The 27186-nt window shown below is 33.4% G+C and overlaps 1 protein-coding gene across 8 annotated transcripts in view; it reads right to left on the bottom strand.

The window, feature by feature from the left end:
- The window catches only part of LOC108968150 (homeotic protein antennapedia), a 167286-nt gene that overhangs the window by 40026 nt on the left and 100074 nt on the right, over positions 1 to 27186 (bottom strand). Inside the window, exon 1 of one of the 8 annotated variants that reach the window (XM_018931943.1) lies at positions 14079 to 15207. The exons of 6 other annotated variants lie outside the window; for them this stretch is intronic. The gene's annotated coding sequence lies outside the window, so the exon portion shown is untranslated. Of the gene's footprint in view, positions 1 to 1534; positions 1558 to 14078; positions 15208 to 27186 lie in introns of those variants that run through there. One more of the 8 variants, XM_018931946.1, reaches the window with a different exon arrangement.

The raw sequence follows: 27186 nt of genomic DNA, 5'->3' as shown, positions 1-27186 counted from the left end.
ATAAAATTATAATAATTTTGAAATTATTAAAAAAGTATGAAGTCAAATGATTTTCTTTAATTTCTATTTTTTTTTTTAACAAAAGTTTATATTTTTCTGAAATAATTTTTAGTTATAAAACGATAGTATTGGCCTACGTAGTATATATTATAAAAGTATAATTAATATTTCCCGGCACATGCAATCGTCCAAAGCAATTTGCAATGATTGCGACTACATGAGTTTTTGAGTAATAAACTTGGACTACGCCCTAGGAAAATGGTTGTTACTGAATCCGCGAGAAATATATCAATGTATACATATATGCAAACCCATATGTACATTAGAGCGGGTCGGTCGATTGACAGGGAKCCAAAAACCGGAAAAATAACGTATGCGGGAACTGTTCTGCGTATACTTCTGACCAACTTTGCCTAAAAAAGTGTAGGTTTTTTATAAAAAATTCTTCGTCAGTGTTTGAGATATCCGCAAAAAATTTAATTTTCTAAAAATACCTAGATATTCTATTGATCATTTGTCGGAATCGGTCAGATCAGACAACTATATCACATACAACTGATTATTAAGATTTTTTTACAAACTACTGTGAGCAAAAAAGAGTAAGACTTTATTGTGCCAACATTTGTTCCAATAGACTGAGTAGACACGTAGACACACGTAGGCAAATTAGGCGAATACGGTGATTGTGGCACCATATTGCTTGAAATACTCTCGAAGAAGTAATACAATATGCGTCGATGCATTATCTTTGCACAAAAACCAAGAGTTGTATGCCTATAATTAGGTCTTTTTCTTTTAATTGCTTCGCTCAAACGACGCATACCACTCAAGTAGTATTGAGAGTTTGGGCGGTCGGAAGGAATTCGGAGTGCACGATACTTCGATAATCGAAAAAAACTGTCAACATAAATTTGACCTGCTTTGACGTGCTTTTCGGCTTCGGCCCACCTTTGCCACGCTATTCGACCGATTGATAGTCTGCTTGTGGGACCACGACTCATCGCCAGTAATAATACGTTTCATGGCATCCTGGTAATTGTCACAGAAGGCCTTTTCCAACATTCGGTACCAGAAATTGGGTTCCGTGCCCACAATTTAATAGAACTTCTTTGTTGAAACTAAACACTAATTATTATTTTTATGTGAAATATTCTTTCGTTTGGCATAGTCTTACTACTTTTCGCCTTAATAATCGCTGCCTCAAAACGGAAATTAGACCCATAGTCTCCTAAGCGAAGTTGCTCAGAATAATCCATAGAACATTTCCCACATAGTTGGTTTTATAGAAAGAAATTTACCCGCACTAATGTACATGCTTCAGTAGATTACTTTTCTACTCTATTGATTACTTTGCTGAGGCTTAGCAGCTGCACCATTTCCCATTGTTTATATATCAGCTGATTTGTTCTGAATTTACTAATCGCAAACACCCAACAAATACAATTAAATAAAATATTTAGCAAATCAATATGAACATATTGGTTCGTATCAAATTTGTTTTACCTTAAATGCTAATTAAATAAAATACTTTTACCAAATATCGGCCATGCAGTTCACACAAATTTTGTATACCTGCAAAGAAGAAAAACAACATTATAAGTAATTCTGTTAAGTACTATAAGTGATTAGTTTCAAGCATAACTAATATAATATGTCCGGAAAGTTAAACACTGCAAATTTTAGTAATGCTCATTCAATTAGCGAAGACTTCCTAAGCAGTTGCTAATAAATTGCATCCAAAAACTAGAAAGAAAGGACAAATTTCGGGTGTAATCGAACGTTTTTCACTCAGCCCAGAAATTTATCCTCCGATACCGACTATTTTYGGACGCGAAATGGTATAATTTAGAAGCACCATTAGCGGACAGTTTTTCTACAATAACTTCATTGGTGCGTCTCTTATATTCTGTAAAGTTAACGAATCGTATTTGATAAGTAAGCGAGGTTTTTGTCGGATTTTACTCTGTGACATAATGATACAAATATTATGTAATATATTAAGTTTGGTGGAAATTTCATAATGGTTGACGGTACCACGAGCATATTCCAATTTATAGATCTTTTATTCCGATTTTTCAACGTATCTACGAGCAGTATGTGTAGATTGGATGCTGGAAACTATTAGGAGGCAGGATCTTGCTCTTTTTTGCGAAAGTATACGTTGGTGCCTCTCACAACATCGGTAGCCGGTACCAAATTACAGTTTTGAAAATTACTTTAGAGCTAAGTTATAGAGCTCCATAAGTTTTTGACTAATGGCATTTTGTTATTGTCATTTACATTAATTTGAGTCCATATCTACATTAAACGGTATACTAATTAATAATGTACATACTTACATATGTATATATCATCATTATTTTGGTTCTTTCAATAAGCATATAGCAATTTATTAACTCTGGGCACTATAAACGTGAAATAACGTCTGCACGATTGGGCTAATTTCGTTTTTTTATGGGCGATTGCCTTTCGTGTTACGAGAGCAAACCTCCTCGTGCAATTTGGAAGTGTTCACATCATTGCACTGAATTAACAAATGTCGATATATACAACTACAAACGTAAACATCTTACAATCATAAATGCGATACAAATAAACAGTCTCAACATATTACTCAAACCAATTAATTACTTGTTTAAGGCAGGTGGGTAGGTACCACGAAAAAATGGTGTAAATTAAATGAGAAATTCGTTCATGCATTTTTAATGGCGCATACGACTATAGTAAACACTTTCAGTTATGGCCATCAAAGACTTCGTTCACCGATTCCTATATTACGGTTTCTGTGTCACACATGGAAGAGTGAAAGATTGTGCCCCATAACTGGATGAGTTAGTATCAGGTGCAGGAACGTGCTAATTAAGCTGGTGAGGAAAACCTGATTGTCACCTTAAGTGCTTTGGAAGTGATGTTGGAATGTAAACGCAAATATACTTTTTTCCTTTCAAACTCTCTATTGTGTGTCGTTGTTGTCACATTTCAACATTTCAGATGTCGCTGCATTTGTTCTGACAGCGAATTATGATAATACTCGTATTAATATGCGCATTTATTGACAAGATTGTCTTTTTTGTTCAGTGAGAAGACAGTAGGGCTAAATAGTTGATATTATTTATACAAAGGGACAAATATAAATAAGCTGCTGGCCAATTGTTTGTAGACAGTGYGCAAAAAATACAAACAGCTCACTTAAGATACATATATAAAATAACGAAATGCTTTAAAAAGAAAAATTGAAATATTTATTGTTCAATTCATGGAAAGAGCTTACTGTTTCCTAGTACATCCATTGATAAGGAACGCCTAGATTCACCGTGGCCGCAGAGGCCCTCTTGAAAAAGGTGACGTAGTACCTTTGTATTATTTGTATAAAAATCTAAATTTGGAATTTTAGATGCAAGCAAAAAGACCCGACTTTTAACCGTTTTAGATGTTCTAACATACTAATGATCTGTTCAAGTGGAGGCTGTGACTTCTCAGATTATTAGTTAACAAGCTAATATATTACACCTGCAAATTCTTATTAATTTAAAAACACACAAAACAAACCAATATTTACAGAAATTGAAATTTTTATTGTATCTGTTTGTACTCGTAAAGTGTTGTCACTTCGCCGCTTTAGCTCGCCGGTGGCATTTGTAGCTGCGCGTAATGAGTTTATCAGCGCCATCGGCAATTCGGTTTCCGCTTTAATAGCTCAAGCGCTCGGCAGTCGGTTAAGCCGCGCATGGGCAAATGAATACTAATGAATTAAAGTGCCATAGACACGCCAATGACAGAGGCGGCACTTTGTGGAGTGGATAGTGTTTGTGAGTAATTCAGTAGTAGCTTTCTGGGAATTCGTTAGACGATAAGCAAATTGTCGGCGATCGAGTTAAGACCGGGCTGTAATTACGATTKCTTTTCATATGACACAAAGATTTGATGAAGCTACCTCATTGTTAAATAAAAACATTAAAACTGTATTCAGTATATGAATCTGTTTTAAGCGAGATATGTAGTTGTCGTATGACGCGTTGTGATTTTCATTGTATCGGAGCCTTTAATTAAGTCATTTACTGACGGCGGCGTCGATTTACTATCTGCTCGCGCATTCAAGATCGGCATTTCACTTAATTCTACTTTGAGATCGCCATGCCAAGATTTAGATTTTCAGTTTCAGTTCAACATTTTTTACAAACGTAAATTTTTATGTTGTTAAGAACGTGTAGTGTCAACTTTTTGATGCGAGAAATGAATTTGCGGCAATTATAGTACACTTCGATGCTGTCAGCGGTGCATGGGGTAGTTGCAAGTGACAACAGCTCGTTTAAGCCTTATTTGTACAACAAATAAGCGACTTTAAGTGCCGGTGCCACCATCATTGTGTTCTTATGGCCAGCGTTTATTAAGATGCATAAACTCACTTGTATGTCAAGTTGCTTTCCAACGTAGTCTTTTAAAATTGTTCATCCACTTGAGCGGTAGTCTAATTATTGTGCGCGTAAATCTGAAGCTGTTGTTAGTTGTGGGTATTTTCGCTTTGACATTGTTGCTACAAATTCCACCATATATTTACAATAAAACACGTGTTGTCATTATACTTATTTTAACCAGTGGATGCAACCTTAGTGAAGTCTTCTTTCACCGGTACGAAAAGTTTGCCTATACATGAAGAAAAGTCTGCAAAACTAAATGGGAAGGCAAAAACAAAGGCTTACCAATATCTTCACATTTATTTCTTTTACGTATGCTTAATTTTCGTTCTTAAGGTGGGCAAATAAAAGTTAAATGCGGCAGATGTTCACAAAAAATGGCATCAACCTTATGCTTAAGCATATCACTACGTATGCAACGCTTTTAATAAGGGAGCACACGCCGGTAAAATAACATTCGTCCAGTTGGCCAATGGTCCGATAATATTTAGTTTACTTTATCGATAAGGCCATGAGTTATCCAAAAAAGGATAAATGCATTGTTTGCCAGTCAACTCCAATTTCTCTTGATGCAATACTACATAAACACTATKTATATACTTTATGAACATCCACATCCTCCCCTACTTTTAGTTGGCGGTATGGCTGTTGCGTTTTTAAATYCAGGCTTTATAATCATTTGGTCAGTGCGTTGTTTTATGTTCTGTCGGCAATTTTCTGTATGAATTGGTCAGTTTTTTATTGCTAAGGAATGTTGCGAGYTTTCGTAAGGCACTTATTGTATTCAACCACTTTAGACTATATTAACGTCAATACCAACATGAACTTGAATTTTTTTTTCGTCGATTTGAAATATAGGTATAATCTTCTGCCACCTTTTGACTTTTTCWTAACTTATATTTTGTTATGCCAACGGAAGAGACTTAATTTATTTTTTAGTTGTTTGAAAGTGTAAATTAAATAAAAAAGATAATCTTTTATAGTCAGTCAAATCAATTTTTTCTTGCTCCAAAGGAAAGGATGAAAATGCATATAATCTGAATATATGTATGTGTAAGCATTGCAAATCTAAGTCTTGTTACTTTTGGATACTTGTATAAACTTTCCCATTTCACAAGTATACTCTTAGGTTGGACCTACCTTTCCTACTAAGAATATAACGTATTGGGAAATTTTTTACTTCAGGTTTTAGCATAATTACCGCGCTATAGCAAGAAGTCATGAAATGCTTTGGTGGTACATATTAGAAATTGTGTGTTAGAAAGCTTTTCCAACAGATTTGATTCTACGTGATCTACGAAAGTACTCAAAACAGTCCTTGGTGGTGACGGATATTTTAATGCATTCGCTAAGCATCTATGTATATTATTGTTATATACATATTATAGATATACTCATATCAGGAATAATTAAGTAACAATATGTATTGTAAATTCTTATATACATACATATACACTCATTTGTATATATGTATATAGAATGGAGAAATACTTGACCGATTTGAACACGCACTGTCTTCTGAGCTTAACAAACAAGTTACTGGAGCGCCAATTGTGTTCGCCACATGCACTGCATGCACTTGCTATACAATCGCACGACGTTACGTTCTTAAAAATGKATGATATAGGAACATATGGTGTATATGTTCGKATATACRTATGTATGTACACGTATTTWTATTTGTGCGCAAATAAATATATGAACTTTACTGCGTAAGGCAACCGGAAGCRAATATTCGCGCCTAAGAACGAGTCAGCCGAGAATGTGTGCTTTTAAGCTGTAGCAAATCCCTTCGATCAACAAAGAAAAAACATTCGACATTAAAACACACACCTACATACATATGTATGTGCATGTACAAAAAAAATTTTTGATTGAAACATACTTTAATGATTTATAAACAAAGAACAGAAGCCTATGGCTCTTTCGAAACATGTTGTTTTACGAAAGGAGAAGTGTATGTTCATTCAGTGTGCGTGCATATTTATCCGAACATTTTTAGTAAATCATAAAACTAGGTAAAACTCCGTAATGGTAACAAAGTTGCTAGTTATTCTATCGCCATGTGATTCAAGCTTTTTTAGCTTTATATATGTAAATTGGTTAATATTAAATTTACAAACATACACTTACATATATTATATTAAAATTGCATGATAACACGCAACTCGCGACCGACTTTCAGACTTCTGAATCTACACTACAATTCCATTTTCAGTATCCATGTTTTTTACTTCCAACTTAAGTTTCAGCATAGTTCAGCTTTTTTTGCTTTTGTTTACGATCCCGTTGTCAACGTGATTGGGGGGTAGTTAGATTCATACTTGTACATACATATTTATAAGCATGTACTTTTGAACGTAGTACGCTTTTTACATAATATCTTCTAACTTATTTTCTAGTGTCGGTCATGTTYTAGCGAAGTTTTTATGAATAGTGATTTGCGGAAGTAGGTCTTCCAAATACATATTTTGGGCGTTTTTAGAGGCTTAGAAATTTACAAATAGCTTTCAAACTAGGTGCCGAAGTAAAAACATGTGTTTAACATTTAGTTTCGGTATACTTTATCAAATTATTGATGAAAAAAAAAAAATTAAAAATATTTGAAACCTATATCTTTTGGAATTAAAATTTACATCTCCATTTAGATTTTAACATTATTATACATTTTAGCATTAACAAGAGATATAAAGTTTCCTACGAATGGTCTTTCTTATTTGTAGTTTAATAATATTCGTGAATTAAGAAAACAAAAACTGTGGATAATATATACAGTTTATTCTTTTTTTATACTGCTTCGACATGTGGCTTCAGAGTATAATTGTTCAGATCACCCAAGGTTTGATTGCATCACCTCAATTAATGGAGATAGACATGGTATTATATATTTATAYAATCCAACTCCGAGTAAAAATTTAGATATCGTAATGAGAGTAAATGGTTCCTTGGCAAAAAAAGAAAGTATGAGTTCGTTGATGGGAGTAATCGGAAAACTGTCACGTCAGCAAAATATCATTAACTTATAAAATGCATAAACTAAACCCAACAATAAGTTACAAACGATGCTGTTATTTGGTTCAAGGAATTGCGCAAAAAGGGACATCTATGTTTGAAACATTTTTTCAAATGTGAGTGTTTGCCCATCCTCTAATAAATACACATTTCCTAAACTATTCCAGCTATGATTTTTTTGTTTAATAACAACTAAATTCATTAAACTAGCTTTATAAGAACCGTTGTCAAATTTGGAAGATGGCCATGGCGATACAAACAATCAAGTGAAATCCCATATGTCGAAACTTACTCAACCGATTTCAATCAAATTCGGTAGATATTATTATCCGTTTTTCCGTTACAGTGCGAAAATGGAAATTAATATATCGAAACGAAAACATACCTATTTAATACATAACACAATGTTAGTTATAATCTAATTATTTTACTTTTCGGTTTAAAAATGAAGCACCAATGATTRATAAAACTTTGCACGAGTAAGGTGTGCCACCTTATGACCAAAATTGGTCAAATTGTGCTAAAACTTCTCAAACCCCCGAATACGGGACGAATATGTGGATCACAGTTCCTAGAACGAGCTTTTTCTAGACTTAATAACTTTTACGAATAATGGATGCTAGAATATTACCAATAATATAAACTGATAATATACCAAATTTCTTCGTATGAAAGCTCATACTGATATCTCTCCGCTTAAGTAAGATCTTTGTCCATACCTGTGTGTACTTAAGTATGTGAGTTGTTTTACCCATTTACAAACTCTAGACTACATTGGCAATAAAATGTTGAATTAAATTGATAAATGGTGGTAAGTATGTGAGGTGAAAATCGTTTGATCAAATAGTCGTCACAACAATTTGCTACGCGATAGCGGCAACTGGTGCAATTGGTCTTAAAATGAATTTTGTATATACTATAAGTAAATAAAATAGAAGCGAATGTAAACAGYTTTTGTGTTGAACCAAACCACTGACTAGATTTTCCAACTTATCGGGTTGTATTCATAAGCAACCCTTGGGTGGTAAGCATACGGTTTGATATGCTTATATATATGAATATTGGATGTTCTATTATGATAGGAGTAGCACCTAACTTCACTAAACTGGTATATAATATACCAACAAGCGCAAAGTTGCAATGGTCAGAGCAGCTCGAGGGGTTAATCTAATATGTTCAAATTCTTTTTTGGTTTTGGCATAAAGTACACTTTTTTGTCTTAGATACTATATTGAATTGTAARAGTATTTAAAAAATTAAATTATTAACACTTTACTTTGAGTCAATCCACTTCAGTACATTAAACTTTAATTGTCTTTTTCTCAAATTTAAATTGGGTCGGAATGGTAAACCGTCGCATTAACTTGAAATTTTACCTGCAGCTTCGCAGTAATATTATGTGGTAAACTAAAAGCACGAAACTATGTATAATAATATTACACCGAGAATTTCTTTGCAACATCTAAAATGTCTAGAATGTTTGTTGTTTTTTTTAATCCTCTAAAAATGTAATTTTTGTGATCTAATTTAGGTTCGCCAATCTTCGTTCACATCTTCTCTATGCTCTTAGAACATGTTGTACCACCGATGAGCAAGCATTGCGTTAAATTTTTTGGAATAAGCAAAAACCAAACCGTGTCCAAGAATAACAATTGCATAAAACTATTCGCATTAAAACAATCGAAAATCGAATACACATACCTCGTATAATTTGCACTACAATCGATTGACATATTTCATCAATGTTACCGTTTTTAGTTGTTCATACTGTTCACTGTTATCCTTAATGCAACAACAGTAGTCACTATATGCTAAAATCTATTAGTTTAATCCATARATAGTGTATTTGAGAACTGTCATCTGCATTTTGTAGAGATCGTGTCGCTGCAATTAGTGCGATTATTGTTACTTGTTTGTTTATCCGTTATCAGACGCAGCAGGTGACAGAAATCAATTCATTTGTGGCGATGAAATGTATTTCTACAGAAATATATTTCTACTGCAAGTGTGTATAGTATAACAAACGCGACAGTATGAACCATATTATCGCAACACGTTGTATGGTGCTGCTCGAAATTAAATTAAATTATGGGATCAGTACATATTCGCTTAATTATTTAGAGGAAGATTAAGTTTTAGTTTACATATAAAATATAATAGTTCTCTTCAAACGGTGGCTTTGAGGTATAAACAAATTATTATTTTTTGGATGTTATGAGTATTTTTTATGCAAATGGGGACTCATATCGAGGTTGCATATAAAAAAAACACAGAAACTTCAAATTTAAAGGTTAATGTTATTATCATTCGAAAGAACAATGGTTGGCATTTATTTTTTGCAGGTTATCTCTTTCAAGCGCGGTTACGCCTCAGGTAACGGTGAGCTATCAGACGATCTTAGTGGCCAATCCATTGAGTGGTGGGATGTGTGGGAAGTGGCGTCTTGTTGAAAGTAAATGTCGCCGAGTTCACGAGCTTCAATTTCGGGCATCATATGTGTAGTTAGTTATTATGGAGTAATAAGGGATGGCATTGACGGTTAAGTTCTTATCGACATCATTTCTGAAGAATCGACTCTGCGATAGTAAGCTCAGTAGGCCGATTATGTTGACCATAAGTTGAGCGAACGCGAACGAAACACTTTCTTTACAGAGGCTAAATTTTCGCAATAAAGGTGAAGAATTTGTGGAGGCGTAAGTCTTTCCATGATTAAATGTCAAATAGTATTGAACGAAATAGCATGACTTCTTGACACGACCCGCGTGAAATMTGACAAAAAAAGTACCTCTACTTGGATCACCCGTTACAGTTATTTGTTTAAAATAACAAAAATGGCACTAAGTGTTATGCAAATGAATTGTTGGAATTTTTTTTTTGAAGTTTCTGAAAATCAACCCGTCAAAACTGGCAATAACCTTCAAGGTATTCGTTACTTGATGTGCATATTTTCACATGAGCATGYGTTAACACCCCTGCAGAGAAAACAAGCAACAGAATGCTTATTCGGCTCTTGCTCAAGAGTTCCATTATTGCGTTCATATTTCCTATGCACGGATTGCATGAGAATAAAATCTTCTTTAAGCTATCACGAACTGGTATGAATTGGATGGCTTTTCTTTAGTTTCTGGACTACATAAGATATTTGCCTGATTGAGTCATGTTTTCCGACAGGGTGAGGTATGATACCACGGGGCAGAAATGAGCTAACAAAGTGGTTGAAGCATGTTATGCAACAAAAGGTGTGCTGCATTTGCCATGTTGACCATGTTACTCGATACGAGCTTCACAAAGTGTGTAGACAACAAGGAGAAAGGCATGTAAAATACAACTACAACAATATAGCGTTGCGTAAGACATAAAATTGAAACTGAAAAGCAATGAGACACACTCACATATAAGCCTTTGATACCTGTCGACGGAAAGGACAGACCAGTAGACTACAATTCGTTAAGCGAATGAAACGTGCTGAGCCCTTTCCTGTTGCAAGTGCAAACGATATGCAAAAACMGTGTCAGTCAGATAGACAAAACACCGCAGCAAACACTAAAATCTTCTCACCTGCCAAATCTCCCTTGAGAGAAAATAAAGTGAGTACGGTATGTATGTACATAGTCCGCTTATTTCAGAACTTTGGATTTTGCTCAACTCAGACGCTCTAGAATGGGTGGGGTGACTGTAGAGCAAGACTACACACGTCCGCATATGGGTGTACTTAAATACATATTTATAAACTTCGTACCAAGCAATGAAATATTACAATACTCAGAATAAAATATCAAATATAACTAGAAATTATTTAATGTAATCGAACTATTTAAAAATGTTAGAATGGTATATAATAAAATAATAGAATAATAATAAAATATTCGCAATTTCTAAAATTATTCCTTATTTGTTATCTAATATGCTATACATATTTTATTTTCTTAATTTTGTTATTCGTCCGTATCTCTTAGTCTTTCATATTTCCGATTGAAATAAGGACATTGGAATTTTGTAGGATATCAGTACGTAAATCATTTAACTCGCTTTTGTGAAAAAGGAAATTCGGCCTAATTATTGGACTTGCTAGTATGAGCACACTAGATGAAAACTAGCTTATTACCAGCTGATTTTACTGCTGGGTATTTTCAACGAATATGATGTAATGTAGCTGCATATGCGGGTTTGTAAATTGAAATAACGCTATGTCAAATGCGGTAAAAGCTAGAAAGATCTCTGAGTGGATCCATTTAGTGGGTGTAAAATTTAAAAGAAAATAATTGCTCGAAAAATTATATGTAAATTTATTCATAAGACTTATGAACGAGTTCGGTGAGTAAGTCATTGAAACAGTAGCCGAGCTACGAAACAACTATGAATACCCGCCGTAACACTAACAGCAATTGTAAACAGTAAGTAACTACTGTAGCGAAGGAATACATATGTATATTTATATATATATTTATATATATTATTATATTTATATATATATTTATATATATTATTATATTTATATATATATTTATATATATTATTATATTTATATACATATGTATATACCCGTATATATGTATTTACCATGCATCAAATGTACTGCTTTCGAAATGCTATTTAAGTTAGATATTAGTTTNTATCTGTCTCTTATACACATCTAGATGTGTATAAGAGACTACATATGTATATACCCGTATATATGTATTTACCATGCATCAAATGTACTGCTTTCGAAATGCTATTTAAGTTAGATATTAGTTTATTAGATTTGGTCCGGATGGAATATATCGTCCACGACCTTTCTCAATGTTGAATAATTTACATAATACTAAATAAATCATAAAATCGTCCAAATTCTCTGATTTAAAAGTAGTAATGCAATATTTCTCTCCAATAAATATTTCTTATGTGCAAATGTGAGTGAAGAATAAAACGTTTTCAATTGGMATCTGAGTATACATATATGAACATACATATGTATGTGGAGTGTGCAACCAAAAAATTAATAAAAACTCAGTGTAATCCGAACTAAAAAAAAAAAAATAAATGAATGAAAATAAATCAATAAAAACATTAACTACGACATGATCGAAGCTATACCCTTCACCGATGCATTTCTCGGTTTACGGGAGAAAAAGACGTGAGGGACTAGTTTGCGTATGTACAGACGGGCAGACAGACGGATGTGGCTAAATGAACTCAGCTTGTTATGCATATAAAAATATATGTCAAATTAAAAATACCCTGTTCAAGGCATAAATATGCGAACATTATGAGTAAGATGATTTATTGCATGAAGTAAACGTATAAGTCCACTAAATGCTTGTAAATATAAATTATTTAATTTAAGCAGCAACTATAATTTGCAATTGACAAGGCATGAAGATGCTTTTTGGTGTTGAAAATGGTATGTATTTMATTGAATATTTATATTGTTATTGTCAACCGGGTAACTACTGCCGTTTATGCCGGTATAGTTGGTGTGATTAACATGAATCGCTTTTACGCTAATTATTTCATATGTTCGGGTCGACATGTACTCGCTCTCTGGAAGCTTTCAATTATTTGCATATGGAAATTATTTTAATTTTTTCGCAACCGATGCAAGCTACACCGATGTCCACTGTATTGTTACTGGCAGACGTGCTGAAGTTCTTGTTGTTCAGCCAATTTTTACACAGTATTATTTATTTGAGTATCGTATATTTATGAATAACTCTACATTTATAAATACGCACACAAATTGGTTTGACAAACTAATTGTTTGGTTATTGAAATGTGCTGAGTATTAACAGTTCAAGCGCTTTCTGTGATTATAACTAATTTGTTTYTGTGCGTTGGCAGTGTTGTGGTTGAGCGATATAGAATTATGGACTGCATTAATGTTAAATTGCAGTTATAGTGATTTAATTAATTAATTTTTATAATTAATTGCTGTGATGAACATCAGTATCGATTAGTTTAAYCAATATAAATGCAGCTGATTAGATACAGAGGATGTACGAGCGCTCAGCAGATTGCAGGAGTGTATAAATTAACCCACAACTTTAAGCCGTGAAATCCTTAACATGAAAAAATGAGAGCTAGTGGTAAAAAAGAAGGAACTTTCTATATTCAGCCAATTATGGTTAGTTATTAAACAAATAAATATGTGAGGAAACATTGCCAAATTATACGAGGGGAATGGAGAGATAGCAGTGGCATCGACCCAGTTTTATCTATGTTGGCATTACTATGTATGTCTTATTAAGAGAAGAAAATGCTCCCTGAGTTTCACTATGCCACCTCACTCAGAAACCCTAATATACTTGTATAAGGAGTAAAGCCATCTAGATGTTTAAAACTCCTAATAATAGTTATATGGTATCTAAAGCAATTTTATTAAGATAACTCACATATTTACCATTTAAARCGGTATAAAGTCATCCGGAATTTTGGAAATCAGGTATATGGAGGATAAGAGAACTACTGCTTTGATTCAACGCTTAAGGACATACCACCTTTCACGGACAGACAGTTACTCTGAATTCAACCCTATGTATAACTTTATTAATTTCAGGTGATACAAGCACCCTAAGCAATATAATAACTTGCCTATATGGACGGGTCGGAAATGATTATTATAGAGATAAAGTCGATATTTAGTAATAAATATTTGTTCGCAATTACACTCACCTTAGTTACACGTAATTCGGAAAGGTTATGCAGTAAAGTCCTCCCAATTTTATTATTATTCTCCTTATCCGAATGATTATGATTGTAATTTTAGAATATATATCATTTACGTCGATTCGAACTTAACGCTAACWAACTTCGTATATAAAGTTATTCGCAGTTTTTACACTTACATATATCAATATCACAATTTCTTTAAATTACTATTTACAAGCACAATTGTACGACAATTACGATTAATCTTAGTGGTATTCTTTGGATTAAGTTAAGTGGACTTTAAAACTCGCATTGTATGATTTCCTTCTCAAAAACGTAGTTCTTTTAAATATATTGAGCGAGTTGAGAAAATAGTAGAAGAAAATAATAATTTCCACGAAAACTAAAAGTGAGGCGATAGCAATTTCTATGTGCAGAAATATGGAGTACCAGGGGAACACAAGCACAAGGCTATGAGGCAAACATAAATATTCGAAATTTTTATGTGGATGACGCATGAGTTTTCTTTTTTTACCCATAAACGAAGATGATTGCTTTATAGCTATATGTTTCTCATTTACAAATGCTTTTACTTTAGTTATTAGCAAACCTGTAGATTTGTGGTGGACTTGGGTTTAAACATTTTTGATTAGCGTTTTTTCGAATAATACAAGAGCGACGATAATTCTCGCTGTCACAACTGAAATAAAATTACTTGTCACGCGCTTATATTTTTTTGAACACGCGGTGCTTTCCGAATCGCTTGGCTTGGAAAGGTACTGATTACGCTTCGCTGATATTGTTTATTGCGTTTAATTACTTTTGGCCGCAGTCAAATCGGGACTCCGACATGTATGCCCTTTATTATTTTGGAAATTGACGGAACGACAACGAAGATGAAAAGTTCAATGCTATTCAATTGATAAGATTCACGGATAGAGCAGCGCCTAGTAACACCACACGAAAGCCTTTAATCAGCTTCTAGCATTTTTATGCCATAAAATGTAAATGGTAATGGTATTTTTGAACTTAATGTTTTTGTTTATGTGGATTTTTGCTGTTATGGTGCCTTTAGAAACCATTTGCCAGAGATTTACTTATTTTTTATTTCTTAATTGTCACTTGATAACGWAATATATATATATCCTCGTATTTATAATTACATTTCACAATTATGATTTTTTTTTTTTAATTAAATTATCATTATGAACATTCCGATGTTTTTTGTTGTTGATTTTTCATTGTTTTCCACATACACCTTTGTACACTAAACATGCAAGTAAATTAATAAGTGAAAAGTTCGGTTTGTAGCATAAAGCAAGATAAAATGGTCCACATTTTACTGTAAGCAGCTCGTTGATACAAATGTCACGCCAAATGAAATTTTCTACGAATTTTCCACGTCATTATTGCCCTTATATCCTTGATTTATCAAAGTATAAGCTTTCTTACTTCACTAAGAAAATATCGACGCACTTAAATTCGTCTCGAAATCTTTTTATTAATTTAAAAAAGTTATTATATTTTAAGCTTAAATATTTTAATAATTTCAAAATCCAATTATCATTTGAATAATTATAAATCGTGTTGAGTTTTCGTATATTCGAAAAATTAGTACGTTGTCAAACGAAAAACGAGCGCATATTTTACGCGGCAGCGAACGCAAGAATAGAACTCCCGGCAAACAACGCAAAAACATAACAAAATACTGAAAACACACGCGGGCTACTACGGGCTGCCATTCACTGTTTAACAGTTAAGCTGCTTCGACGCTTATTCCTGCTGTCTTGCCGATGGCTGTTTACTACTTTCTGCCTGCCTACCACTCTGCTAAACGTACGTCTATTTTATGTGTTTGCACAACAACAACTAAACCATCATGCTAACAATGAATCTACAATGAGCTCAGCTCATATACATTCCAATAAATCTATTTCCCATGTTGCCAATGGCGCGCGCTACTACTCCGAAATCGGCAACATGGCAACGGCCGAAAACAAAACAAACAAGAGCAACACATCACTACGAACAAAAATATATGAAGTTGAAAAACACAATGGCACGAAACACGAGTGTTGCCGATCTCTCGAAAAGATGATGAATAGCCGAGGAAATGAATTCTAGTTGGAAGAGTGCGAGTAAATATTTTTCAGTGTTGCCGATTACTGGAGAAGCGTTGGTGGCGGTTTAGTGAGGTGTTAATGTTGCGCAGCAAATAAGTAATGTTGCCGGGATCTGTAGAATAAGCGCAGGAGAGCATGCCCTACAGGAAATATTTGCATGCAAAACACCAATAAACATTTAAGTTGCGAAAAATAAAAATTTTAATTTAACTTAATATGTAAACATACAATTTTTTCAATTAATGCTTCGAAAAGAAGAAATGAAGTTCTACATTAATTAAAAAGATTTTCTTGTTATAAAGCGATCAATAGAATTAATATCAATTGAAAAGTTAAGATTTAAAATATCTACAGACATTTTAATGACGATTCACTTTCTTATAATATACATATGTATACTTATGTACATAATTGAATGGTGAACAATATTCGTATAAATACATTTATTACTAGCAAATGTGCGTTTGTTGGCAACTTTTCAATAAACCAAAACATAGTTTTATTTGGTTCACATTCTCAATACTTATGTCAATACATACACATTAACATTTGGTATGATGTATTTGAATCAATAATAGATATATATCAAATACAAGCAATATTCCATTATAATTACGTATATATAATATGTACATATGTAGTCTGAACAAATGAACTTAGAAATGCCACAAACACTGTTTAACATATTTTTATACCAGCTGGAAATGTTGCACTGGAAGAGTCAGTGCTCTAACGCATGTTGCTGATAGTACTCACTGATGTTGCGCAACATTTATATTTGTTGCTTAGTTTTTCAGATGCGCTTGAGAGAGATGAGCGAAGATTCAAATAATGCATAAAAACCAGCATTATGAGTTGTGATACTAATTATGTTCTTCATTGATGATATTAAATTGTAATTCTAATTTGGCTAYTATTTCGTCGAATTTTCTTCGATTGGGCGAAAAGACATCACCTAGTCCAACTGCCGCTTCGCAGGCATGATAAAGAAGTTTATGTTGTATTAATATAACTAAGAATGGTGATAGTGCCACCATGTCTCCTKCACATCTTTCACACCGTGGGTTTTTAATGCATTTTAATGGCGCTAATTCACTTATTAGTGTATGCGCATATACATACATATGTACATACATATTTATATGCCTATAGAATATGTGTATTCTTTTCTATTCGTTTTGTTTGCCTCTTATCCGATTAGTAAGCGTACATCATGAATATTTATTTCWTATAAACAAGTACATACATACATGTATGTATACATATGTAACAATGGTGGAAGTGCTTCAGTGTTTCATATATGAATATTTAATTCTATGCCGCTTAAATCTGGTCAATTGTCATTATGATCTCAGACGCCGCCGAGATAGTAACCGCAGATACTCCAATTTGCTGTTTTTCGTTGTTGGGTAAACACGACGTCAGTGTAAGCACCGGCTTGATGCAGCGGTAAGATGCAACAATGAATGAATGAAATTGAACTTGATTATTTGCTATATAAGCAGACAGCACAGTAACAGATGTGCAAAGTAGCGATATCCCCACAGAAATATGCGCGAAAACAAAGAGAAGTTTTTCTTGGTGGTGGGCAATAGTGAGATATAAAGAGAGAGTTGTCATCGGCCTTAYAGTTTTTGTTGCTCCTCACCGCACCAAAATTTTGATGAGATTTTTTGTCGTTTGTATGATGTGTTGTCGTTTGTTTGTTTTTACTGTGAATATTTGTCCTCGTTCGCATTTATTCTGACTTCGGTTAAGTGTTAGTATAAATATGAAAGTTGAATTTCAAAGTGAAAAGCGTGGAAAGGTTCTTACAAAATGTCATTGCTGCAGCAGCTATCTTAACATTTGAGCTATTGCTCCCCTCCCACCTAAAGTAAATGTTTATAGAATTGCGAATACAWAGTCGTAAACCAAAGGTACTCCTCCAATCTCGGCGTCGCGTGGTTCCTTTATTCTGCCGGCTTCGACGTATGATACATTTTTATATGTACATACATACATACATATGTACTTGACAGGATTTGTTTTGTAGCATGGTTTTGTCTGGTTCTAGTTCGATGTTGTTGTCTGTAGACATGCGTTGCGAGGGTTATTTAAATGGCTTCATTTAGTAAGCATGATAATAAATACATTATTTGTTATGCTTATATGTATGTTATGTTTTTGTTATATGTATGTATGTATATACATATATGTATATATTTATCATTTATCATATTCTTCCCTTTTTAGTTGTTAATTTAATTGCATTATTATTCATTATACGAACCCAAYTTTTAAGCGCCCATTTGATCATATTCTCGGCACTCATGTGCTGAGTGTCCGGGTGTTTGTGCATATCAAAGCGCTAATTGCGTGAAACAATAAATCTTCCAAACTCAATTGTTTTCTTGCAATTAGGTTGTAAAACGTTGATAATTTGAATGTGGTTTGTTTAATAGATTCTCATTATTATGATTTTGAAATAAAAATAACCACCTGCCTCTTCCTATATGCATACATATGTACGCRAGGGAAAACCAGAGTGTATTAATGTATTTGAACATTAAAAATGTTTCACATATGTACAAATACTTACATACATACATTATTACGCTTATAACTTTGTTCACTGAATTTCAAGTTATCAATACACGCCATAATTTTTTGAATAGTAGTTTTAATGAAGGATGGAGTCAGGACCTTGATACCGAATTCTTGCTGTAAGTATTTATACTGCTAGGTAACGTTATTTTATTTTTTTCAAAACTTGAAAGCTTTGCAGAATTTTTCAGTGTTTTTACTTTTATTATTAGAAACGATTTAAAATAAAATACAAATATATACATATGCATGTGTGTACTTGTKAAATGAATATATACATATGTATAACTATTGCTAAGTCCTCTTCATATCTTTCCATTTGATTTTTTGTGGTAGCGGATATGCTCTTGATAATGCCATAATGTTCGCATTTGTTGGCTCTTTCTAAGCTTTTGTTTTTTCGGCGTTGCCATCGCCTCTGTGCGCCCATGTTTGTTCTTTTGACAGCCAGTCAACCCGTCGTCATTTCATTCGTTCTGTTCTAAATTCGCTTTACTCTGCCATATATACACACATATATGTATATATATACACAACACCACGAACAAAAAGCATGAACGCGTTSCAATTTTGGTTGTACGTTATACCACCATCATCCTCAATTGTTCTTAAGCTGCGTTTACTTGCCTACCTAACTATCAAAAAACCCGCACCCTAAGCAAACATCTCTCGTGTTGCTGCCGTTATTCCTTTTTCATTCTCAGTTCCCATGTTACGGTTTACTCATCTCCTCACCAACGCTGCCTTTATGCCTCCACCCTAAGACATCAATCGGCCTTATATTAATATGTACATATGTACATATGTATATACATATGTGCGTTTGCATATATTTTTGAATACGAATATGCGCGTACAGGGGGCGAACCGTACATATTCATTCCATACTGACCGTCGGTTGCCCATCTGTCTGCTTGTCTGGTACTTGCTGGAATGGCCGCTCTCGCTTACCTCTCTATCCGGTTGCCCGTCGGTACGGCCGTCCGTCCAGCCATTTTGATTTATATGCGTTTTATTTTGTTGTTCAATACTCGTCTCATATGCGATTTGTGATATGAGTTGGCAAAACTAGCGCTTCAGTGTCCCTCGAACTGAAACGCGGTTTGTGGATTGTTCGGATATGGCAGCATGGAATCGTTTGTCCATTCGCGAAGAAGCTGTTAAAAGTCCAAAATGCCTATCAGAGAATGCGTGTAAGGGGCTCCATTTAGTAGTTCAGAGAGGTACCATAATCCAAAACAATTTCTTTCATCTATGGTTGCGTAATACTTTTGCCAGATTAACGGTGATATTACCTCCTTACCTCATTGTTTTGGCCGCGTTATATGAATAAAATTTTTGTGTGAGGTTGTCTCCTAAATAAAATTCCATTTAAGTGTTTCAGAAATCTATTAACTTGAGAGAGTACACAAATAAAAGCTTGAAAATGTTTCACTTGAACTTTGGGTGATTTTTTGAAGACTTGAATTTCGAATACTTTCTGATTTGTTTGTGATGTTTAGAAACACTACCAAATTCACTGYAAGAGGTTTAACACATTCGCCTTGACATTTGCAACGTGTGTGTGTTCAAATTCAACAGATATTGGAAAAAGCCGGTGACTGATGACTAGTCGGCTGTCAGTCATCTAGGGACAGGCGTCATTGCAATATTTTAAGAGTGTGTCATACTTAGTGACTTGTTTTAGGTGCTACACACGTGTTATTTGTTTGTATGTGCGTCTTTTTGACATTTTTTCACAAGAGGTAGGCATATCATTTGGAAGAACTATTTTCTGTCCACTGCACCTAATAAGTATATAACTATCGATTTCTACTGAAGAAATTATTGAAAATTAATAAATATTTTGAAATAAAATTAGTAGAGCTAATTCATTTTGTGATATTAATTCTTGCAATCTTTAACCCGATTTTAGTTAGTAATATGAAGACAAATCAACGACATTGATATGTATATAAAATTAAATGTCTGCGCTAGAATTTCAAATTTSAAAATATAGATATAAATCTACATTTTAGCTGGGATTTTTTAGRAGAACGAGACGAAATGCTCTTACAACACGGAAATTAAATTACAAGTATTCTGCAAAAACTCCCTTTCACCCTATATTGCCCACAAACCACACATCCCCGCGTCAGCGCGATAGCAGTACAACAATTTCTAATTGAATGCACACACTCGAGCGGTAAAAGGAAATTGCTAGCGACTCACACTATCGCACCCACGAACATGTTCCAACTCCGCCTCAGAATGGCAGCCATGCATGCAAAGCCATTGACAAAATCAAAAACATTACAATCCTCTAGCTTTATTTTTGTGTATAAACCTTGGAACAATTGTTCTTCGTAAACGTACGTACTTAGCTTCTACGATATGGTACTAGGTAGTACAGTCGTCTTTAATATTAATTTCTTTAGTATTTCGTTGTGATAAAGTTATTAAACTCTTACACTGTTACATATCGGGAATAGTTTGAAAATTGTAACTATATTTGACTAATCCAGGTGCTCTCCCTTTGAATGAATGAAGTGACCTTTTCGTATGTTATGGATTTTTTCCGATGAAGATTTTTAGTAAATTTTTGTTATTTACACATATAGGAAGAGTGTCTTTGAGCTATTGCAACAATGAGATTACCATTCGTACGAAGTTCACTAAGTTTTGATACAAATATTTTTTTATTTAGAGCATACATACATATGCTCTGCGTTACAATATTTTTCAATTAGAAATTGCTCTTCTGAAAGTAATTCGATTACTTTCGGCCGGACGAGTTCTTGGCTAAGCTGCCAGCAGCTTTTCACAAACGTCTGGTGTTGGCGTCTTCAGTTATCGGCAATAGACTTCCTTCCTTTTGTATGAGGGTGCCACAAAGTGGGCGTTCAAAGCCGAGCCGAGCGTATATTCGCGTGTTGTTTAAATGGAAAATGCGCTCGACTCGGCTTTAATCGTCCAATCTGCAGACACCTTCAAAGCTGAGACGAGCGCAAAGCTGGTTCGGACCAGCGCTGATCGATTTTAGGCGCCGCAAAATTCAGCGGTGAAGCGCATGTGCTCTGTTCTCTTCTGTTTCTTGTTCGTAACATAACCGCAAAGGATTTAGTTCGAATATAATTTTATTTAAAACAAGAGATATAATTAATTAATGAAGTTTTGTGCCTAAAAAACCTGGTATTTACTACTTTCCCATAGATTAGGAAATTGCTGTCATAAATTTGCCCTTGAATTTATGAAAGCGGGTATTTAATAAATTCTGATGGATTAAGGAATTCTCGTCAAAAGTTTCTCTTGAAAATATTTATAGCTGATTTTCTAAATATTGTTCTATCATATTCACGGTAATTCGTTATAAGCATAGTATGAAACCAACATACAACTGAACTATGCAACACGCGCGTAGATGCCGAGAAACGTTTTCGCTTTTCGCTTTCGTCGGCTTTGAGCGTCCAATTTATAAGCATTTGTTGTCATTGTATGCGAAAACCCTGTTGATGGTGTAACCAAATATTTAATTCTCTCGAAATTACCAAGAATCAAAGCCGTAGGTATATTTTCAAGCATTTCAAGCAATTTAATGTTTAGAATTAATAAKGCCATATTTCGATACTAACAAAAATGAACATATGCACATACAYATACTTAGGAAATTTAATATAATGGCGGCGTAGATAATGGCGATACTCAATTTGAGCAATTATGATAAAAAAGGGAAAATAAACTTAGTTTTTTGTAAGGACGTGCTCGGTAATTACAGATAGCTYGATATGTTATGCAAAACATTKCAAAAACATATACAAATATTACTATTAKCAATTTTATATGAGAATAATGCATTATTTCTAATCGACTTCARCAATCACCTTCGCAATGCTTCCACACAAATGGTGAATAAGTCTGCGGTGGTGACCCCTCCCTCTTCCAAAAGATTGTAAACAACCGATAGTAAGGAGTACACGAGGTTACTTAAATCTTACCAGCTGAAATCTTGTTCSAATCGCCGTTTTAATAAAAGCGTCTATAAACTACTTATGCCAAGAAATGCAAAAAATAGCACACTATAAAATATAAGCCAATCAAGCGCAACCGCCACCAGCAGTGGACAATTCCTGCATGCAACGGTCAGTTCGTACTGCCGACCAAGCGCGTTTATTGTTCACATGGTTGTTTTTGTTGGTTRATGGCAGCTTGTGTCTATGGTGCTTTCAATCCTCTACCTATTAGCTATTACCGTTCAAACGGTTCTCTCACTCTCTTACTTGCATTTTGATTGATTTTAAATGATGATTGCGGCTGACATTGATTTATGGCGGCAGTTTGCATATACTGGGCCATAAGATTTCAGACTAATACTAATGCTTCCTTTGCTGATTTACGCTGTTTTGCCTTTGGTAGTGGCGTGCGCGTTCACGGCATGACTCCTTCTACTCTTCTCTTAGTTCGGCTGGGTGCACCAATTCAGTGAGCTTTGTTACCGTTGGGCACATATGATTTTTAAGTATGCATTCACCATAGAATGACTTCGATTCTCTCTCTTTTTGAACCGACATTTAAAACAATAGCAACAAAGTTGTATTTATAATTTTTTTTTTTTTTTATCGCAATTTACGGCAGTGCTGTACATATAGAAGTAAGAACTTAAGTAAAACTTGGTAACAAAAAATAATATGAAATAAAATTGACATGACGGTCCTTCAACCTCGCTTTTGAATGCGGCGCACGTTCTTGACCTATTATAAGTCAATACGCCCCCAAAATTAGACAAGCGAGTCGATTGACCATACGATCGAATGATTTTAGTTCAGCTTATCTGCCCTTACACCAGTTTATGTGTGTGTGATGCGTACATTTGATTGTACATATTTTTCGTTCATTCATTCTGGAACGTACTTTCCGTATCCTAAGTAAAAAATTATGTTATATGTGAAGGGATGGATTGAGATTTGGCAATCGATATCAATTTCAATGCTTTACTAAATGACTTTGAACTATACCACAACGTTTCTCACAATTTAAATTAATTGGATTATTTTGGAATGTTGYCGAAATGGATAGAGACATAAGTATMTATTGCGTACATATTTTTAAAAATCTGAATTGAATTGGGTAGTGGATATTTTTTAGAGGCTTGACTATATGAATATGAAACGTAAAAAAAATATTTTGAATATAATTAAATTTTTTATAGTTATAATATCGACTTTACACTGGCGCCATTATTATTGTTAATAATATCATTTTAGATAGAGTCACAAAAATTTTGAGCTAAGGTATTTTTTATCGATTGATTAAGGTTCATAATGCATGCGATAACTATCGCAGCTAAATATAGAATATATGGGAACTAATTCGGACTCCATGTATATGTCAATTTTCAGCATTTTTAAAATAGGAGCTATGGCATGGATRTTTTTTAGAACAGTGGTGGAGCTTAGTATTTTCACTGGAGGCTACAAATTTGTTTATATTTTCCACCAATCATCGTGACCGAAGAGGTATTGTATTTCAGGATTCCGATCTTAACTGGTGAACAGAAGTCTATTTTCTATATCTTCTTTTTTCTGAAGGTATAGACTTTTAAATAACCATTTATATTAAGACCACGTTTAGTTAGTTTGATCCCTGATTCTATTAGAAATAAAAAAGGTTTAAGCCAATTCCTTTCCATTTTATAAATAATCGAAGAATAAAACAAAGTAAGGTTTGCAAGTATTATGAACCCATTGTTTGTTTTTTGTATAATTGATTAACTAAAAGGGCAAAATTTGATGAAACTGGAAAGTAATTATACACGATTTTTGTGGTTCAACATTTGATAAATGTTTTTTGTATTATTTAAAAGTGTTCTACATTTATTTTAATTTTAGTATAGAATATTTTATTATTGAAATCTCTTTTAGTTATCTTGGTGAATTCAAAAATATTCCACCATAAAAATTAAGCGCTAATAATAGTAATAAATCAAAGGAATTGCAGCCTTCTTRCATCCACTGGCTGGGTAAAAGACGTTGTCTGCTAAAGCTTGTCCTTTAGCTTCTGATTCTCTAATAGTATGTATACATATAAGTACATTTGCCCTTTCTGTTTGTATGTGCCAAACTGGTCATTTGCACCTTGTGTCTAATAACAGGTTAAGCTCTGCAATTCTTTCAGCTTTTCTTTCGAAAAATTTCGGTTAATCAAAGAGTGGCTGATGGCTGGTCGCTATTGTTGTATTACTCTGATCGCAATTCCTTTAAATGGGAAATGTTTAATAATAATAATAATAATAMATTTCTCACATGTAATTATAATATAAATAATACGGTTTCCCTTGTATACCCTTTTATGAAAAAAAAAATGGAAAATGTGAGTTTCTAGATAGATTTAAATTTAGAAGCATTTGGATTTTTTTATTTTATTAATTTTTTTGTCAATAACTACGGTTGGTGTTACATGCAAACTTTCAGAAAAAAAAATCAGAAATGCATGTACTTGAATACCAGAATTGTGCTTCGTCGATTTTATTGAGTTATATAAATATCTAAGAAAAGCTTGTTAAATAAGATTTTGAATTTAGTTTTTTACATTTTCTGAGAGAACTTATCTTAAGTACCATATTTTTATACCATCAATACAGTACAAACTTCTGCGATTAAAAAAAATGATATTTTAGCGTGAGAAGTTTTAATTGAATATTATGGGTTTTTCGGTTTTAAGGCGAGATAACGTCCAATTTTTATTATTTTAAATAAGATTGTTTAGTGTGTTTGGGACTTAAGGAGGTAAGCTTACATAAATTTTCTAGAAAAAATTTGTACGAGATAAAAATAATTCTTGTTATTTTCTTTTTGATTTCCGTTGGGTTTAATGATTTTTTAAAAATTATCTACTCAGGTCTAGAAGTATGATAATTGACGAGAACGATTTTCAATACAAGTTAAATTTTTACATAAAAGGGGTTCTTAGCAAGTTTTTCTTTCTTTACACAATAAGTTGTGATTTCCGATACGTCTTGAACCATTTTCGAAGCAATTAAAATTTGTTCATGTAGAAATTTATGCGGGAATAACAAAATAAAATWAAAAAAAGCGACTTTATGCAACATTGCATCTAAGTAACTAAACATAATTAGCCTTATTTATTCAGCTGACCACAGAAAATAAAAGAAAACTCAAATTAGTTAATACCAATGCTAAAACGGGRCAAAAAACTTAGTTTGAACTGAGTTTGTTCTGTTGCATGGGCAATACTTCATAACTAAATACATCAACGAAACAGTGAGTTAAAAAGTTATATAACAAAGAATTTTAATGACCCAACAAAAAAATAAAAATGTAGCACATGAAAACAAACACCAAAAAATGTATGGCTTCCTATTTTGTGGGGCTTCACAATAGGTAACCATTTACATGAGTAAGACTGTAATATCTACTGTTGATTGGCAGGTGACTAGTTTAGTAAATATCTTTGTATTTTTTCACATCAAATATTTTGCATGAAATTCTTTTATTTGGGAGAAAGGTTTGATATTAATTACAAACTTACAATTTCTTATTAAATTTTTAATATTAATTTTGAAGACACAATTTCTTCGCAATATTCGTTTCTATATACTAAAGGCGCCACTTTCCATTCTTCTAGGCTATCAAAATAAACAAACCAACTGCAAAAGTTGGTAAAACCAATGGATAAATATACCACACAGTCTTCAATTTARACATTTAAGCATATAAATCACTCTTCACGTAGCCCCTTTAATATTCTAAGTAGAATTGCCCCAATAAAACATTTTTTCGGCTTTTCATAATTTTGTATGTCTATTGTAGTGTCGATTATGTATTTTTTGGTATGCTATCATATACACATCGTATCTGCATAAGTGATATACATATTAAATTCTATATATATACAATACAAGTTCTAATTAAATATTTGTGTGTAATCTTTTCAACTTTTGTTCACCACACGAATGCATGAAGCGGAAGACTCATCTGCAATTCAAAATATTTTTGGCTTGAATTCGTTTTCGAAACAACATACCCTACTACCAACGGAAATCAACCATGTTAAAATCTATTTGGTCGTTCACTAAGTAATTTCGTTTGATGGCAACAAGTGATCTTATGAAATTTTTAGGCAGCCAACTTCACACYTAACCGCTTTAGTGTTGTATATTTTTCTGAGTAAAGATCTTTGAAAATAAAATTTTAAATATTTTTGAGTATATATTTTTTTGGTGCTCTATCGGAGACGGAACATTAAAACAGCATTTTCGGGATTTTTTACTGTTTTACTATCAAAAGGATAAAAAAGTGATGTGTATAAAGAAGACCTCTTAAAATCTATATGGATAAAATAAAGTCGTAGGTCGATGTAAATTATCGGAGAAAAGCACGCGAGATTGTTAAAATATTAAATTTTCCTAATATCATAAAATATTGTAC

This window comes from Bactrocera latifrons, unplaced genomic scaffold, assembly GCF_001853355.1.
Source record: "Bactrocera latifrons isolate USDA-ARS-PBARC rearing strain unplaced genomic scaffold, ASM185335v1 scaffold_205, whole genome shotgun sequence".
NCBI lineage: Eukaryota > Metazoa > Arthropoda > Insecta > Diptera > Tephritidae > Bactrocera > Bactrocera latifrons.
The sequence above is the reverse complement of the archived record's forward strand: the minus strand, read 5'-3'. Positions and strand labels throughout refer to the sequence as shown.